This window comes from Pezoporus wallicus, unplaced genomic scaffold, assembly GCF_028554395.1.
Source record: "Pezoporus wallicus isolate ANWC-B61680 ecotype Strahan unplaced genomic scaffold, APGP_CSIRO_Pwel_v1 scaffold_13931, whole genome shotgun sequence".
Taxonomy (NCBI): Eukaryota; Metazoa; Chordata; class Aves; order Psittaciformes; family Psittacidae; genus Pezoporus; species Pezoporus wallicus.
In genome coordinates, this window is record NW_026635832.1 from 83,904 (window position 1) to 104,022 (window position 20,119).

Below are 20,119 nucleotides of genomic sequence, written 5' to 3' on the forward strand. Positions count from 1 at the left end.
GTTGACCATATTTGAACTAAGCTTAGGTTTAAATCAAACTCAGAAGTATGGCATCCAATTATCTTTAAAAGCTCCCAGAATACATCTTTTTTTTTTCCTGCTTTAGTAAGGAAGGTAGTAAAATACCTCGACAGTCATGATGTAAAAAAGAGTGACTTGCCTGTACAGAGAAGTGGAACAGGAGACTGGATTTATGGAATTTGCCTATGGAAATTTGAGTATCTCCTTACACAAAAATCAGGAACGGGGTGCTTGGGGGAGCAACCCCCGTGGATGAGCGCGTGGAGTCCCATGGGCCCTCCTTTCCGCACACTGACCACTGTCAAAAAAAGGCTGGAGATAGGAAAATTCACATCAAAGCAAAGGGGGCTGATTTCCAAAGCTGTTTGGTGGAGCAAAGAGATACGGCTGCCCCAGCTTTCTCTTTGGAATCCCCTGGGAACTGGGCACCTCTAGGTGGCCAAGGGAGTCTGTGAAGGACAAACTGAAAAGAGCACAAGCCTGACAGTCATTCTCATCTCACTTTGAGATCTGAGGTTAACTGCGCTTTTGTCCTTACCTGCATATCTTTCTTTCCACCTCCAGGCCCCTCCACCTCCTCGATTCACACGTGAATAGGTCTGGAATGGCTGCATGTCCATATCACACTGCCCTTGCTACATGTCTGTAGTTGCCACAGACAACAGAGGGGTTTTCTGTCTGTGCAGCTACTTTGCAAGGATGACTTGGATGACCGCCTGGGAGAACTGTAACGAAACACAGTTCCACATCTGTTTGGCAGCACCTACCCCAGTTTCTTTTGCAGAAAATATCTACCCATGAGGTGAAGTTGCCTTGATTGTTCTGATTCCTCTTTCCCTGGCAGTTTTAGAGTGATGGCTATTTTCAAAGTATTAGGATCAGAGATAGCCACTTCTAGATGTTTTCTGACAGTCTATATGTAGCTGCAGAAATTTGCCTTGTGCTCACACCGAGGAAGAAGGCTGCAGCTAAAGCACACAACGTGCTTTCATAATGTATTAGAGAACCCAGAGCAGACAGAGAAAGAGGAGTTGCAAGTGCCTTAATCAGGGGAAGTTCCTTGGTTGGATTGTGCACATAATTAGGCAACAGAGAATCCAATTGCAAAACTCAAGCCCTTTGAAAATCAGTTTCATCAGTTCGGCTACTTCTTTCCTTACAGCACCTTAATCATCTACTGCACTAATCCCCACCTGCTGGTCAGGTCTACTATGTCAGAGTCAAGGAGAGGTTCCTGTGACCCACTGTCCTGATGAGCAGCGGGATAAGCAGAGAACTTTGCATATTTTCCTTATGTTACAACATGTTCTTGTTCTCCATGTGTCATCAGCTAGACCTTTTGACTCACTAACCTCGTCTCACATAGATGCTTTTAAAGTTACTCTTTCTTCTTGGGCTTCCCTGATTCATATTAACTGACTTAAAAAGTTTCTCCAATCAGCCTCCCTTTCTTAGCCCAACATCCAGGAGGCATGAGTCCAAGAGGAGAGAATACCTAGGGCCTTCTATCACACTAACTGGCAGTGGATCACTCAGCTTCTGCCTCTCCTATCTCTTACGAGTAACTAACAACCAAATGTGACCTACTGGCTGTGTCACTTACAAAAGGAGGGGAATTTCCCCATAACTGGAGAAATCTCTCCAGGAGGCTGAGCTGCTCTCGTTGGTGCAGCACAGCTAATTGCCAAGGGCGCAGTCCTTGAAAGCTTTCATTCCTTTGGGATGATCCTGAATTATTTGCCTCTTAACTTGGTTGAGAAATAGTGACAGTGTGAATCACAACCTTTTAATGCCTCCAACTCAGCCTTCAGAAAAGATCATCGCCCTGGCTCCAGCACCAAGGAATGGTGCCATAATACTGTGAGCAACAGTGCAAAGAGCACACACGTTCTCCTTTCACAGGGACAGAGACAGAACAAAAGATATGTATCTGTCTTTTGCTTTTTTTTCTTGCACGGTGCTGGTAATCCTGCTGACAAAACCAGACGTGTAGGGTTGGCACATAACAGCATAAAGGGAAGTGACTGAGTAACACCTTTGGGAACAGAAGGCATTTTTTTGGAGTCTTTGCACATCTCGGGTCTCTTCTTGCCTTGGTCTGGTGGGTGTTTGCACAAGACTTTATGAACCTCCAGCCCAAGGTAAGGTCTGGACAACTCTTGCGGACTTCGATATGTCATAGAATGAAGACATTCGAGCCCATCAATAAATATTCTTGTGAATGTCAAACGAAAATGTTAGTTAATTCACAGGAAAAGGACTGGGCAAATAAGCTTCTTCACTGCAGATGTTACACAGAAGCCAACAAGCCACATTTGCTGACTGAAGATGCAGACTTTTTGGCATGTGAAGCAATCTCAAAGCTTCTTCACCTCTTTCTGCAGTGACTTTCTGCTGTCCTGACACATCATTCTTTCATCGTTCTGAGGCACTGTGCGCTCAGAGCCCTCTCTAAAAGCAATGTACCTTAGCATCTTATAATCTGCTGCATTAATGCTGAATCATGCTGTACATCAGAGAAAGGCCAGTTAGTGGCAAAAGAATGCATGGGGATGAATTTCCCCTAGTTGGAGAAGCATGAGACTGACAGCTTTGAAAAGCTGTATCAACATGGAAGAAGGACACATTGTACGTGATTTTTATGGGCCTTCCAGAGATTACTTTCCAAATCCCATAAACGCCTGTCCTTCACGTTTTGGCCATGCCTATTCTACCAGAAAGATAGAATTTTCAGTGCACAAGAGGTACAACTTTACTTGAAGGTAGCTTGATTTTTTTTTGTTTTTTTTTTAAGAAGGCTCTCTTGAGTATTTGTTGTAAAATATCCCACAGGAGACAAGAACTACGAGGAAGTGGCTTTTCAGATGTCAGAGAAGGCAGAAGAAAACCCTGCTGCTAGAGATGATAGTTTGAAACGAATGGGACTGAAGAGCCACTAGGGAGTTTCTCACTGAATGGGGCTTTTGTCACTGCTGTTGTATCACTTGCAGGCTGAATTTCCAAGCTCAGGTACTCATTGCTATTGGCAGCTATTTCATTCAGCTCAGCCTATCGCTGCATGTAAGGAGAGAGATTTGGAGAAAGCTGCAGGAGTTCACCCTAGTGAAATACGCTCTGTGCTGCAGAATATATGGACCCAGTCAGAGATCAATATGATCAGACCGTTTATTATTTCTTACATGCACTTACAGTGATTTGGCATATTATGACTAGATACATGTCTTGAAGACCCTTAGTGACTAACATATAATCATGTTAAGCACAGATATGAGAACTTGAACTCAAAAGCTTGCCAACAGTCCACAGTTCCCATTACCTCGGTGAATTCCAGCTTCTTCTTATCTTGCTTGCTTAAGCTTCCTCAGGCCTCTCATGGCCTTGCTGTATCTGTAGGGATTATTCAGAGTATATGTACCAATAATTCAATCTCCTGTGAGAACACTGCCTCCACAGCTTTGTTAATACAGATTTCTCTGTGAACAAGGCATTAGCAACACTCAACCAGAGAAATCCTCCTTCTCCATGAGAGAGTCTCTCGACATCCCATCTGCAGAATTTTCTAAACTCTCAGCCACTGCTGCCCTTCATGAATTACCTCACCCCCAAAAAAATAGGTAAAATGCAGGTCAGCCTCAACTGTCCTATACCTGCTGTACTTAAAGTGACAGCTGAAGTCAGCAGTGGAAAAGCTGGCTTCACCTAAGCTGCTGCTAATGCTGGAGTGATCGCTGGATGTGACTCTGGATTGACACTCGATGAAGCAAGTGATCTTGCTTCATGTAGCAAGACTTCACCCTGAAATCCAAGGCAATTGTGTTCAGTGACCTGGCACTGCAATTTGAATATTTCTGTGTTGGAGAAACAGAAAATGTAATTTTTTCCATAGTACCTTATCAACAAATGTCATCATAATAGGCAGTTTCAGAGTTGTGCAGCAAGTACTAACAGCCAAGCCAGCGTTTAACAGCTTGTGTTTAACGATTGAGCTAGAGCTTGGAGTTCCTTCAGACTACTCACGAGCAAGTCAGAAAGCAATACAGACAGGTAGGAAACAGGTATTTGATCCATAGTCTTTGATAGACTGAACAAGAGGCAAGCCCTTTGGAAAGCAATAAAAACCTCCACTGCTCTGAGACTTTTCCCACCTGCTTATTTTAGAGCTTCCACTACTTCCTATAGGGTGGCAAAAAAGAGCATTATTCACGTGCCCCAAGGTTTACACAGCTGATGGACACATCTCCATGGAGATGGAAGTGGCAATGCTCTGAGTTCACAACCAGCTGCAAGGGGAGAAAAGTCAGCACCCAAAGGGAAAAGAGCTGAAACCCAGGATTGGTGTGCGGAACCCAAGTAAGCCCCCTGCAGCTTACCAGAGCCTGTATTCTGCTTTAACTTCAAGTGGGCTGGGCTTCAAGGGAAACAAGTTTGGCTGGGCGGAAAGAAGCAACAGCATCTGCTGCAGTATGAAACCAGCACTCCTTCTGGCACCAACTTCTCTAGTTGTCGCTCTAGGCAAATCCTACTTCTCCGGAGCTTGCTCTCGGCTGCCCAGCAGCAAAGCGAGAAGCACAGGAACGTTTGGCTTCTGCTCCCACAGTCAAGGACACAGGAGGGAAAGCTTGTGCTGGGCCTCTTCAGCACACAGTCACCTTACAGCGCAGCGACCGTAATTGATGTCGCTCCTCACTTTCACACCTAAAAGTCCATTTGAATCTGACCTATCGGGAGCAAACTCTTGGAGGCCCAGCAGGACAGTGAGATGACCACGAAGGTTTGGCCTCCATTCCCACAGCCGAAGACGCAGGAGTGAAAGCTGGGGCTGGGAATCTTCAGCACACAGCCAGGTTATCAAAGGTGTAATCATCATTGTTGTCGCTCTAGATTTCATGCGTAAAAGGCCATTTGAATCCAACATCTCTGCTGGTCACTCTAGGATGCCCAGCATCACAGTGAGTAGAGCACGAATATTTGACCTTTGCTCGCACAGCCAAAGAGCCAGTAGCGAAAGTTGCTGCTGGGAATCTTCAGCACACAGTCAGCTTTGCAACGCACAGTCGGCTGTTCAACAGGACCTCCATCATTCCTCTCTCACCTCTTTCATACGTAAAAGTCCACTTGAATGCAACCTCTCCGGAGGGTGCTCTCATCTGCCCAGCAGCACAGTGAGGAGAAAACTAACGATTGGACTCTGCTCACACAGCTAACGAGCCAGGAGGGAAAGCTGGTACAGGGTCTCAAGCACACAGTCAGCTTTGCAGAGATGACAACATCATTGCTTTCGCTCTCATGTTCATGCCTAAAACACCATTTAAATCCTACCTCTCCGGAACTTGCTTTCGGCTGCCAAGCAGCACTGGGAGGAGAGCATGAACGTTTGGCCTCTGCTACCACAGGCAAAGAGCCAGTAGGGAAAGCTGGTGCTGGGAATCTTCAGCACACAGTCAGCTTTGCAATGGTGTCACCATCAGCGCTGGATCTCCTCGGTTTCCTACCTAAAAGTCCATTTGAGTCCAACCACTCCTGTGGTTTCTCTCAACTACCCAGCAGCACAGTGATTAGAGCACGAACGTTTGGCCTCTGCTGTCACATCCAAAGAGTCATTAAGGATAACTGCTGCTGAGGTTTTTCAGCACACAGTCACCTTTTCAAATGTGACACCTTCATTGTTGTCACTCCTCGGTTTCATACCTACGAGTCCATTTGAATCGTGCATCTTCGGAGCTTGCTCTGAGGGTCCCAGCAGCAGAGTGAGTAGAGCAAGAACGCTTGTCTCTGATCAAAGAGCCGAAGAGTCAGGAGGGAAAGCAGATGCTGGTCGTCTTCAGCACACTGTCAGCTTTGCACTGTGTCACTTTCAGTCCATGTGAATGCAACCTCTCCGGAGCTTGATCTCAGCTGCCAGGCAACACAGTGCATACAGAACGAGCGTTTGGCATCTGTACACACAGCCGAAGACGCAGGAAGCAAGGGATATGCTGAGCCTCTTCAGCACACTGTCAGCTTTAAAGGGCGACATCACCATTGACGTCTCTCCTCTGTTTCATGCCTAAAAGTCCTTTTGAATGCAAGATCTCCGGAGCTTGCTCTCGGCGGCCAAGCAGCACAGCCAGGAGAGAACGAAATTTTGGCGCCTGCTAATACAGGCAAGGAGCCAGAAGGGAAAGCTGGTGCTCGCCTTCTTCAGCACACAGCTTTGCAACGGTGTCACCACCATTGCTTTCACTCCTCCGTTTAATACCCAAAAGTCCCTTTAAATCGCACCTCTACAGAATTCGCTCTGTGCTGCCCAGCAGTACAGGGAGTAGAGTATGAACATTTCACCTCTGTTCCCAAGCCCGAAGAGGCAGGACAGAAAGATTCGGCTAGGCCTCCTCAGCGCACAGTCAGCTTTGCAACAATGCCACCATCATTCCTGTCGCTCTTCTGTTTCATACCTCAAAGTACATTTGAATCGTACCTTTTCGGAACTTGCTCTCGGCTGCCCACAAACATTGTGAGTAGAGCACGAACGCTTGGCCTCCACAGCAGAAGATGCAGGAAGGAAAGTATGTGCTGAGCCTCTTCAGCACACTAGCAGCTGTCCAACGGTGTCAACATCACTGCTGTGGCTCCTCGCGTTCATACCTAAAAGTCTATTTGAATGCAACCTATCCGGAGCTTGTTCTCTGCTGCCCGGAAGTAAAAGTGAGCAGAGCATGATCGTTTGGCCTCTGCTCACACAGCTGAAGATTCAGTATTTAAAGCTTGTGCTAGTGATATTCAGCACACAGTCAGCTTTGCAAAGCTGCCTACATTATTGATCTCACTGCCCACTTTCATACAGGAAAAGCATTTGAATCCAATCTTTCCAGAGTCTGCTCTCTGCTGCGCAGCAACACAGTGTACAGAACATGAACGTTTGGCCTCTGCTCCCACAGTAGAGGAAAGCAGGCGGGAAAAGTGTGCTGGGCCTCTTCACACACAGTCAGCTTTGCAGCGGTGCCTCCATATTGCTTCCACTGCTAACTATATTACATGAAAGTGCATTTGAATGAAACATCTCCAGACCTGCTCTCACAGCCCAGCAGCACAGTGAGCAGAGCATGAACGTTTGGATTCTGCTCCACCATTCCTGTCACTGCTCACTTTCATGTCTGAGAGCGCTTTTGAATGCAATATCTGCGAAGCTTGCTCTCGCATACCCAGCAGCACAGTGAGCAGAGCATGAAGGTTTGTGTTCAGCTCCAACAGTAACAGACGTAGGAGATAAAGCTGGTGCTCGGAATCTTCAGAACACAGCGTTGACACCGTGTCTCTATCATTCCTGTCACTGCTCACTTTCATATCTGAGAGCGCGTTTGAATGCATCATCCCCGAAGCTTGCTCTCTCCTACCCAGCAGAACGGTGAGCGGAGCATGAACGTTTGGACTCTGCTCCCACAGCAGAGGAAAGCAGGAGGGAAAAGAGTGCTGGGCCTCTTCAGCACACAGTCAGCTTTGCAACGGTGCCTCCATCATTGCTTTCACTGCTCGCTTTCAAACATGAAAGTGCATTTGAATGCAACCTCTCCTGAGCCTGCTCCCAGATGCCCAGCAGCACCCACACGTTTGGGTTCTGCTCCTCTCCGGAGCTTGCTCTAATGGGCCAGTAGCAAGCGAGTAGTGCATTTTCATTTGCCCTCAGCTTCTACAGCCGAAGAGCCAGGAAAGAAAGCACTGCGAGTGATCTTCAGCACACAGGTAGCTTTGACACGGTGCCTCCATCGTTGCTGTCACTGCTCAGTTCCATGTCTGTGAGCGCTTTTGAAAGCAAGATCTCCGAATCTGGCTCTCACTTACCCAGCAGCACAATGAGCAGAGCCTGAACGTTTGGACTCTGATCCCACAGCAGAAGAATGCAGGTGGGAAAAGAGTGCTGGGCCTCTTCAGAACACAGTCAGCTTTGCAACCGTGCCTCCATCATTGCTTTCACGGCTCACTTTCATACACGAAAGTGCATTTTAATGCAACCTCTCCAGAGCCCTCTCCCAGCTGCCCAGCAGCACCCACACGTTTGGTTTCTGCTCCCACAGTAGAAGAGATAGGACGGAAAGCAGGTGCTCGGAATCTTTAGAACACAGTCTGTTTAACAACGGTGTCACCATCATTCCTGTCAATGCTCATTTTCACACGTGACAGTGCATTTGAAAGCAAGCTCTGCGGAGCTTCCTTTATGCCGCACAGGAACACGCAGTGAGTAGAGCACGGATGTTTAACCTCTGTTCTCACAGGCGAAGAGGCAGGAGGGAAAGCAGTGCTGGGCTTCCTCATCACACATTCAGCTTTGACACGGTGTCTCCATCATTCCTGTCAATGGTCCCATCCATGTCTTTCAGGGCTTTTAAAAAACGTTTAGAAAGCAACAGAGTAATCAGAGCATGAAAGTCTGGCCTCTGTCCACAGCAGGAGAAAGCTCGGAAGGAGGGAAAAGAGTGCTCACTTTCATATCTGGGCATCTTCACACACTCTCAGATTTGAAACGGTGCCTACATAATTGCACACTTTCACTCCTCAAAAGTACATTTGAACGCAACCTCTCCAGAGCCTGCAACCACTGCAAAGCAGCACAGTGTTCAGAGCATGAACGTTTTGGCTCTGCTCCCATAGTAACAGACGTAGGAGGGAAAGGTGGTGCTCGGAATGTTCAGCACAAAGTCAACTTTGCCAAAGTGTCTCCATCATTCCTGTCACTGCTCACTTTCATGTCTGAGAGCGCTTTTGAATGCAATATCTGCGAAGCTTGCTCTCGCATACCCAGCAGCACAGTGAGCAGAGCATGAAGGTTTGTGTTCAGCTCCAACAGTAACAGACGTAGGAGATAAAGCTGGTGCTCGGAATCTTCAGAACACAGTCAGAGTTGATATGTTCAGCACACAGTCAGCTTTGACAAAGTGTCTGGATCATTCCTGTCACTGCTCACTTTTATATCTGAGAGCGCATTTGAATGCAAAATCTCCGAAGCTTGCTCTCGCATACCAAGCAGCACAGTGAGCAGAGCATGAAGGTTTGCGTTCAGCTCCAACAGTAACAGACGTAGGAGATAAAGCTGGTGCTCGGAATCTTCAGAACACAGTCAGCGTTGACACCGTGTCTCTATCATTCCTGTCACTGCTCACTTTCATATCTGAGAGCGCGTTTGAATGAAACATCCCCGAAGCTTGCTCTCGCCTACCCATCAGCCCTGTGAGCAGAGCATGAACCCTTGGTGTCTGCTTCCACAGCAGAGGAAAGCAGGAGGGAAAGAGTGCAGTGCTGGGCCTCTTTAGTAGACACTCAGCTTTGCAACGGGGCCTCCATCATTGCTTTCACTCCTCACTTTCATACATGAAAGTACATTTGAACCCAACATCTCCAGAGCCTGCAACCACTGCAAAGCAGCACAGTGTTCAGAGCATGAACGTTTGCCCTCTGCTCCCATAGTAACAGACGTAGGAGGGAAAGGTGGTGCTCGGAATGGTCAGCGCACAGTCAGCTTTGACAGTGTCTCCATCATTCCTGTCACTGCTCACTTTCATATCTGAGAGCGCGTTTGAATGCAACATCTCCGAAGCTTGCTCTCGCCTACCCAGCAGAACGGTGAGCAGAGCATGAACCTTTGGACTCTACGCCCTTCATACGAATGCATGAGGGAAAAGATTGCTGGGCCTCTTCAGGACACAGTCAGCTTTACAACGCTGCCCCCATCTTTGCTGTCACTGCTGGATTTCAAACATGAAAGTGCATTTGAATGGAACCTCTCCAGAGCCCGCTCTCGGATGCCCAGCAGCACGGTGAGCGGAGCATGAACGTTTGGCCTCTGCTCCCACAGCAGAAAAAAGTGGGAAAGAAAGCAGTGCTGGGCCTCTTCAGCACACAGTCAGCTTTGACACGGTGTCTCCGTCATTCCTGTCAATGCTCACTTCCATGTCTTTCAGGGCTTTTAAAATCAAAATCTCCGAAGCGTTCCCTCGCCTAGACAGCAACAGAGTAAGCTGGGCATGAAAGTCTGGGCTCTGCTTCCAAGGGAGGAGAAAGCAGGAGGGAAAAGAGTGCTGGGGCTCTTCAGAACACAGTCAGCTTTGCAACGGGGCCTCCATCATAGCTTTCACTCCTCACTTTCATATATGAAAGTACATTTGAACGCAACCTCTCCACAGCCTGCAACCACTGCAAAGCAGCACAGTGTTCAGAGCATGAACATTTGGGCTCTGCTCCCATAGTAACAGACGTAGGCAGCAAAGGTGGTGCTCGGAATGTTCAGCACACAGTCAGCTTTGACAAAGTTTCTCCATCATTCCTGTCACTGCTCACTTTCATATCTGAGAGCGCTTTTGAATGCAATATCTGCGAAGCTTGCTCTCGCATACCCAGCAGCACAGTGAGCAGAGCATGAAGGTTTGTGTTCAGCACACCAAAACAGTAACAGACGTAGGAGATAAAGCTGGTGCTCGGAATCTTCAGAACACAGTCAGCTTTGACACCGTGTCTCTATCATTCCTGTCACTGCTCACTTTCATATCTGAGAGCGCGTTTGAATGAAACATCCCCGAAGCTTGCTCTCGCCTACCCATCAGCCCTGTGAGCAGAGCATGAACGTTTGGCCTCTGCTCTCACAGCAGAAGAAAGCAGGAGGGAAAGCAGTGCTGGGCCTCTTCAGCACACAGTCGCTTTGCAACGGCGCTTCCATCATTGCTTTCACTGCTCACTTTCCTACATGAAAGTGCATTTTAATGTAAACTCTCCAGAGCCTGTTCTCCCCTGCCCAGCCGCACAGTGAGCAGAGCATGAACGTTTGGGTTCTGCTCCCACAGTAACAGACGTAGGAGGGAAAGGTGGTGCTCGGAATGTTCAGCACACAGTCAGCTTTGACAAAGTGTCTCCATCATTCCTGTCACTGCTCACTTTCATATCTGAGAGCGCGTTTGAATGCAACATCTCCGAAGCTTGCTCTCGCATACCCAGCAGCACAGTGAGCAGAGCATGAAGGTTTGTGTTCAGCTCCAACAGTAACAGACGTAGGAGATAAAGCTGGTGCTCGGAATCTTCAGAACACAGTCAGCGTTGACACCGTGTCTCTATCATTCCTGTCACTGCTCACTTTCATATCTGAGAGCGCGTTTGAATGCATCATCCCCGAAGCTTGCTCTCTCCTACCCAGCAGAACGGTGAGCGGAGCATGAACGTTTGGACTCTGCTCCCACAGCAGAGGAAAGCAGGAGGGAAAAGAGTGCTGGGCCTCTTCAGCACACAGTCAGCTTTGCAACGGTGCCTCCATCATTGCTTTCACTGCTCGCTTTCAAACATGAAAGTGCATTTGAATGCAACCTCTCCTGAGCCTGCTCCCAGATGCCCAGCAGCACCCACACGTTTGGGTTCTGCTCCTCTCCGGAGCTTGCTCTAATGGGCCAGTAGCAAGCGAGTAGTGCATTTTCATTTGCCCTCAGCTTCTACAGCCGAAGAGCCAGGAAAGAAAGCACTGCGAGTGATCTTCAGCACACAGGTAGCTTTGACACGGTGCCTCCATCGTTGCTGTCACTGCTCAGTTCCATGTCTGTGAGCGCTTTTGAAAGCAAGATCTCCGAATCTGGCTCTCACTTACCCAGCAGCACAATGAGCAGAGCCTGAACGTTTGGACTCTGATCCCACAGCAGAAGAATGCAGGTGGGAAAAGAGTGCTGGGCCTCTTCAGAACACAGTCAGCTTTGCAACCGTGCCTCCATCATTGCTTTCACGGCTCACTTTCATACACGAAAGTGCATTTTAATGCAACCTCTCCAGAGCCCTCTCCCAGCTGCCCAGCAGCACCCACACGTTTGGTTTCTGCTCCCACAGTAGAAGAGATAGGACGGAAAGCAGGTGCTCGGAATCTTTAGAACACAGTCTGTTTAACAACGGTGTCACCATCATTCCTGTCAATGCTCATTTTCACACGTGACAGTGCATTTGAAAGCAAGCTCTGCGGAGCTTCCTTTATGCCGCACAGGAACACGCAGTGAGTAGAGCACGGATGTTTAACCTCTGTTCTCACAGGCGAAGAGGCAGGAGGGAAAGCAGTGCTGGGCTTCCTCATCACACATTCAGCTTTGACACGGTGTCTCCATCATTCCTGTCAATGGTCCCATCCATGTCTTTCAGGGCTTTTAAAAGCAAGATCTCCGAAGCGTGCCATCACCTAGAAAGCAACAGAGTAATCAGAGCATGAAAGTCTGGCCTCTGCTTCCACAGCAGCAGGAGAAAGAAGGAGGGAAAGGTGGTGCTCGGAATGTTCAGCACAAAGTCAGATTTGACAAAGTGGTCATCTTCACACACTCTCAGATTTGAAACGGTGCCTACATAATTGCTTTCACTCCTCACTTTCATACATGAAAGTACATTTGAACGCAACCTCTCCAGAGCCTGCAACCACTGCAAAGCAGCACAGTGCAACCACTGCAAAGCAACTTGTTCGAGCATGAACGTTTTGGCTCTGCTCCCATAGTAACAGACGTAGGAGGGAAAGGTGGTGCTCGGAATGTTCAGCACAAAGTCAACTTTGCCAAAGTGTCTCCATCATTCCTGTCACTGCTCACTTTCATGTCTGAGAGCGCTTTTGAATGCAATATCTGCGAAGCTTGCTCTCGCATACCCAGCAGCACAGTGAGCAGAGCATGAAGGTTTGTGTTCAGCTCCAACAGTAACAGACGTAGGAGATAAAGCTGGTGCTCGGAATCTTCAGAACACAGTCAGAGTTGATATGTTCAGCACACAGTCAGCTTTGACAAAGTGTCTGGATCATTCCTGTCACTGCTCACTTTTATATCTGAGAGCGCATTTGAATGCAAAATCTCCGAAGCTTGCTCTCGCATACCAAGCAGCACAGTGAGCAGAGCATGAAGGTTTGTGTTCAGCTCCAACAGTAACAGACGTAGGAGATAAAGCTGGTGCTCGGAATCTTCAGAACACAGCGTTGACATCGTGTCTCTATCATTCCTGTCACTGCTCACTTTCATATCTGAGAGCGCGTTTGAATGAAACATCCCCGAAGCTTGCTCTCGCCTACCCATCAGCCCTGTGAGCAGAGCATGAACCCTTGGTGTCTGCTTCCACAGCAGAGGAAAGCAGGAGGGAAAGCAGTGCTGGGCCTCTTTAGTAGACACTCAGCTTTGCAACGGGGCCTCCATCATTGCTTTCACTCCTCACTTTCATACATGAAAGTACATTTGAACCCAACATCTCCAGAGCCTGCAACCACTGCAAAGCAGCACAGTGTTCAGAGCATGAACGTTTGCCCTCTGCTCCCATAGTAACAGACGTAGGAGGGAAAGGTGGTGCTCGGAATGGTCAGCGCACAGTCAGCTTTGACAAAGTGTCTCCATCATTCCTGTCACTGCTCACTTTCATATCTGAGAGCGCGTTTGAATGCAACATCTCCGAAGCTTGCTCTCGCCTACCCAGCAGAACGGTGAGCAGAGCATGAACCTTTGGACTCTACGCCCTTCATACGAATGCATGAGGGAAAAGATTGCTGGGCCTCTTCAGGACACAGTCAGCTTTACAACGCTGCCCCCATCTTTGCTGTCACTGCTGGATTTCAAACATGAAAGTGCATTTGAATGGAACCTCTCCAGAGCCCGCTCTCGGATGCCCAGCAGCACGGTGAGCGGAGCATGAACGTTTGGCCTCTGCTCCCACAGCAGAAAAAAGTGGGAAAGAAAGCAGTGCTGGGCCTCTTCAGCACACAGTCAGCTTTGACACGGTGTCTCCGTCATTCCTGTCAATGCTCACTTCCATGTCTTTCAGGGCTTTTAAAATCAAAATCTCCGAAGCGTTCCCTCGCCTAGACAGCAACAGAGTAAGCTGGGCATGAAAGTCTGGGCTCTGCTTCCAAGGGAGGAGAAAGCAGGAGGGAAAAGAGTGCTGGGGCTCTTCAGAACACAGTCAGCTTTGCAACGGGGCCTCCATCATAGCTTTCACTCCTCACTTTCATATATGAAAGTACATTTGAACGCAACCTCTCCACAGCCTGCAACCACTGCAAAGCAGCACAGTGTTCAGAGCATGAACATTTGGGCTCTGCTCCCATAGTAACAGACGTAGGCAGCAAAGGTGGTGCTCGGAATGTTCAGCACACAGTCAGCTTTGACAAAGTTTCTCCATCATTCCTGTCACTGCTCACTTTCATATCTGAGAGCGCTTTTGAATGCAATATCTGCGAAGCTTGCTCTCGCATACCCAGCAGCACAGTGAGCAGAGCATGAAGGTTTGTGTTCAGCCAAAACAGTAACAGACGTAGGAGATAAAGCTGGTGCTCGGAATCTTCAGAACACAGTCAGCGTTGACACCGTGTCTCTATCATTCCTGTCACTGCTCACTTTCATATCTGAGAGCGCGTTTGAATGAAACATCCCCGAAGCTTGCTCTCGCCTACCCATCAGCCCTGTGAGCAGAGCATGAACGTTTGGCCTTGCTGCTCACACAGCAGAAGAAAGCAGGAGGGAAAGCAGTGCTGGGCCTCTTCAGCACACAGTCGCTTTGCAACGGCGCTTCCATCATTGCTTTCACTGCTCACTTTCCTACATGAAAGTGCATTTTAATGTAAACTCTCCAGAGCCTGTTCTCGGCTGCCCAGCCGCACAGTGAGCAGAGCATGAACGTTTGGGTTCTGCTCCAACAGTAATGGAGCTAGGAGGGAAAGCTGGTGCTCGGAATCGTCAGAACACAGTCAGCTTTGACACCGTGTCTCCATCATTCCTGTCACCGCTCACTTTCATATCTGAGAGCGCGTTTGATTACAACACCTCCGAAGCTTGCTCTCGCATACCAAGCAGCCCTGTGAGCAGAGCATGAAGGTTTGTGTTCAGCTCCAACAGTAACAGACGTAGGAGATAAAGCTGGTGCTCGGAATCTTCAGAACACAGTCAGCGTTGACACCGTGTCTCTATCATTCCTGTCACTGCTCACTTTTATATCTGAGAGCGCGTTTGAATGCATCATCCCCGAAGCTTGCTCTCTCCTACCCAGCAGAACGGTGAGCGGAGCATGAACGTTTGGACTCTGCTCCCACAGCAGAGGAAAGCAGGAGGGAAAAGAGTGCTGGGCCTCTTCAGCACACAGTCAGCTTTGCAACGGTGCCTCCATCATTGCTTTCACTGCTCGCTTTCAAACATGAAAGTGCATTTGAATGCAACCTCTCCTGAGCCTGCTCCCAGATGCCCAGCAGCACCCACACGTTTGGGTTCTGCTCCTCTCCGGAGCTTGCTCTAATGGGCCAGTAGCAAGCGAGTAGTGCATTTTCATTTGCCCTCAGCTTCTACAGCCGAAGAGCCAGGAAAGAAAGCACTGCGAGTGATCTTCAGCACACAGGTAGCTTTGACACGGTGCCTCCATCGTTGCTGTCACTGCTCAGTTCCATGTCTGTGAGCGCTTTTGAAAGCAAGATCTCCGAATCTGGCTCTCACTTACCCAGCAGCACAATGAGCAGAGCCTGAACGTTTGGACTCTGATCCCACAGCAGAAGAATGCAGGTGGGAAAAGAGTGCTGGGCCTCTTCAGAACACAGTCAGCTTTGCAACCGTGCCTCCATCATTGCTTTCACGGCTCACTTTCATACACGAAAGTGCATTTTAATGCAACCTCTCCAGAGCCCTCTCCCAGCTGCCCAGCAGCACCCACACGTTTGGTTTCTGCTCCCACAGTAGAAGAGATAGGACGGAAAGCAGGTGCTCGGAATCTTTAGAACACAGTCTGTTTAACAACGGTGTCACCATCATTCCTGTCAATGCTCATTTTCACACGTGACAGTGCATTTGAAAGCAAGCTCTGCGGAGCTTCCTTTATGCCGCACAGGAACACGCAGTGAGTAGAGCACGGATGTTTAACCTCTGTTCTCACAGGCGAAGAGGCAGGAGGGAAAGCAGTGCTGGGCTTCCTCATCACACATTCAGCTTTGACACGGTGTCTCCATCATTCCTGTCAATGGTCCCATCCATGTCTTTCAGGGCTTTTAAAAGCAAGATCTCCGAAGCGTGCCATCACCTAGAAAGCAACAGAGTAATCAGAGCATGAAAGTCTGGCCTCTACTTCCACAGCAGGAGAAAGCAGGAGGGAAAAGAGAGCTAGGCATCTTCACACACTCTCAGATTTGAAACGGTGCCTACATAATTGCTTTCACACCTCACTTTCATACATGAAAGTACATTTGAACGCAACCTCTCCAGAGCCTGCAATCACTGCAAAGCAGCACAGTGTTCAGAGCATGAACGTTTGCCCTCTGCTCCCATAGTAACAGACGTAGGCAGCAAAGGTGGTGCTCGGAATGTTCAGCACACAGTCATCTTTGACAAAGTTTCTCCATCATTCCTGTCACTGCTCACTTTCATGTCTGAGAGCGCTTTTGAATGCAATATCTGCGAAGCTTGCTCTCGCATACCCAGCAGCACAGTGAGCAGAGCATGAAGGTTTGTGTTCAGCTCCAACAGTAACAGACGTAGGAGATAAAGCTGGTGCTCGGAATCTTCAGAACACAGCGTTGACACCGTGTCTCTATCATTCCTGTCACTGCTCACTTTCATATCTGAGAGCGCGTTTGAATGCATCATCCCCGAAGCTTGCTCTCTCCTACCCAGCAGAACGGTGAGCGGAGCATGAACGTTTGGACTCTGCTCCCACAGCAGAGGAAAGCAGGAGGGAAAAGAGTGCTGGGCCTCTTCAGCACACAGTCAGCTTTGCAACGGTGCCTCCATCATTGCTTTCACTGCTCGCTTTCAAACATGAAAGTGCATTTGAATGCAACCTCTCCTGAGCCTGCTCCCAGATGCCCAGCAGCACCCACACGTTTGGGTTCTGCTCCTCTCCGGAGCTTGCTCTAATGGGCCAGTAGCAAGCGAGTAGTGCATTTTCATTTGCCCTCAGCTTCTACAGCCGAAGAGCCAGGAAAGAAAGCACTGCGAGTGATCTTCAGCACACAGGTAGCTTTGACACGGTGCCTCCATCGTTGCTGTCACTGCTCAGTTCCATGTCTGTGAGCGCTTTTGAAAGCAAGATCTCCGAATCTGGCTCTCACTTACCCAGCAGCACAATGAGCAGAGCCTGAACGTTTGGACTCTGATCCCACAGCAGAAGAATGCAGGTGGGAAAAGAGTGCTGGGCCTCTTCAGAACACAGTCAGCTTTGCAACCGTGCCTCCATCATTGCTTTCACGGCTCACTTTCATACACGAAAGTGCATTTTAATGCAACCTCTCCAGAGCCCTCTCCCAGCTGCCCAGCAGCACCCACACGTTTGGTTTCTGCTCCCACAGTAGAAGAGATAGGACGGAAAGCAGGTGCTCGGAATCTTTAGAACACAGTCTGTTTAACAACGGTGTCACCATCATTCCTGTCAATGCTCATTTTCACACGTGACAGTGCATTTGAAAGCAAGCTCTGCGGAGCTTCCTTTATGCCGCACAGGAACACGCAGTGAGTAGAGCACCGATGTTTAACCTCTGTTCTCACAGGCGAAGAGGCAGGAGGGAAAGCAGTGCTGGGCTTCCTCATCACACATTCAGCTTTGACACGGTGTCTCCATCATTCCTGTCAATGGTCCCATCCATGTCTTTCAGGGCTTTTAAAAGCAAGATCTCCGAAGCGTGCCATCACCTAGAAAGCAACAGAGTAATCAGAGCATGAAAGTCTGGCCTCTACTTCCACAGCAGGAGAAAGCAGGAGGGAAAAGAGAGCTGGGCATCTTCACACACTCTCAGATTTGAAACGGTGCCTACATAATTGCTTTCACTCCTCACTTTCATACATGAAAGTACATTTGAACGCAACCTCTCCAGAGCCTGCAACCACTGCAAAGCAGCACAGTGTTCAGAGCATGAACATTTGGGCTCTGCTCCCATAGTAACAGACGTAGGCAGCAAAGGTGGTGCTCGGAATGTTCAGCACACAGTCAGCTTTGACAAAGTGTCTCCATCATTCCTGTCACTGCTCACTTTCATATCTGAGAGCGCTTTTGAATGCAATATCTGCGAAGCTTGCTCTCGCATACCCAGCAGCACAGTGAGCAGAGCATGAAGGTTTGTGTTCAGCCAAAACAGTAACAGACGTAGGAGATAAAGCTGGTGCTCGGAATCTTCAGAACACAGTCAGCGTTGACACCGTGTCTCTATCATTCCTGTCACTGCTCACTTTCATATCTGAGAGCGCGTTTGAATGAAACATCCCCGAAGCTTGCTCTCGCCTACCCATCAGCCCTGTGAGCAGAGCATGAACGTTTGGCCTCAGCTCCCACAGCAGAAGAAAGCAGGAGGGAAAGCAGTGCTGGGCCTCTTCAGCACACAGTCGCTTTGCAACGGCGCTTCCATCATTGCTTTCACTGCTCACTTTCCTACATGAAAGTGCATTTTAATGTAAACTCTCCAGAGCCTGTTCTCGGCTGCCCAGCCGCACAGTGAGCAGAGCATGAACGTTTGGGTTCTGCTCCAACAGTAATGGAGCTAGGAGGGAAAGCTGGTGCTCGGAATCTTCAGAACACAGTCAGCTTTGACACCGTGTCTCCATCATTCCTGTCACCGCTCACTTTCATATCTGAGAGCGCGTTTGATTACAACACCTCCGAAGCTTGCTCTCGCATACCAAGCAGCCCGGTGAGCAGAGCATGAAGCCTTGGTGTCTGCTTCTACAGCAGAGGAAAGCAGGAGGGAAAGCAGTGCTGGGCCTCTTTAGTAGACACTCAGCATTTGAACCCAACATCTCCAGAGCCTGCAATCACTGCAAAGCAGCACAGTGTTCAGAGCATGAACGTTTGCCCTCTGCTCCCATAGTAACAGACGTAGGCAGCAAAGGTGGTGCTCGGAATGTTCAGCACACAGTCATCTTTGACAAAGTTTCTCCATCATTCCTGTCACTGCTCACTTTCATGTCTGAGAGCGCTTTTGAATGCAATATCTGCGAAGCTTGCTCTCGCATACCCAGCAGCACAGTGAGCAGAGCATGAAGGTTTGTGGTCAGCTCCAACAGTAACAGACGTAGGAGATAAAGCTGGTGCTCGGAATCTTCAGAACACAGTCAGCGTTGACACCGTGTCTCTATCATTCCTGTCACTGCTCACTTTCATATCTGAGAGCGCGTTTGAATGCATCATCCCCGAAGCTTGCTCTCTCCTACCCAGCAGAACGGTGAGCGGAGCATGAACGTTTGGACTCTGCTCCCACAGCAGAGGAAAGCAGGAGGGAAAAGAGTGCTGGGCCTCTTCAGCACACAGTCAGCTTTGCAACGGTGCCTCCATCATTGCTTTCACTGCTCGCTTTCAAACATGAAAGTGCATTTGAATGCAACCTCTCCTGAGCCTGCTCCCAGATGCCCAGCAGCACCCACACGTTTGGGTTCTGCTCCTCTCCGGAGCTTGCTCTAATGGGCCAGTAGCAAGCGAGTAGTGCATTTTCATTTGCCCTCAGCTTCTACAGCCGAAGAGCCAGGAAAGAAAGCACTGCGAGTGATCTTCAGCACACAGGTAGCTTTGACACGGTGCCTCCATCGTTGCTGTCACTGCTCAGTTCCATGTCTGTGAGCGCTTTTGAAAGCAAGATCTCCGAATCTGGCTCTCACTTACCCAGCAGCACAATGAGCAGAGCCTGAACGTTTGGACTCTGATCCCACAGCAGAAGAATGCAGGTGGGAAAAGAGTGCTGGGCCTCTTCAGAACACAGTCAGCTTTGCAACCGTGCCTCCATCATTGCTTTCACGGCTCACTTTCATACACGAAAGTGCATTTTAATGCAACCTCTCCAGAGCCCTCTCCCAGCTGCCCAGCAGCACCCACACGTTTGGTTTCTGCTCCCACAGTAGAAGAGATAGGACGGAAAGCAGGTGCTCGGAATCTTTAGAACACAGTCTGTTTAACAACGGTGTCACCATCATTCCTGTCAATGCTCATTTTCACACGTGACAGTGCATTTGAAAGCAAGCTCTGCGGAGCTTCCTTTATGCCGCACAGGAACACGCAGTGTAGAGCACGGATGTTTAACCTCTGTTCTCACAGGCGAAGAGGCAGGAGGGAAAGCAGTGCTGGGCTTCCTCATCACACATTCAGCTTTGACACGGTGTCTCCATCATTCCTGTCAATGGTCCCATCCATG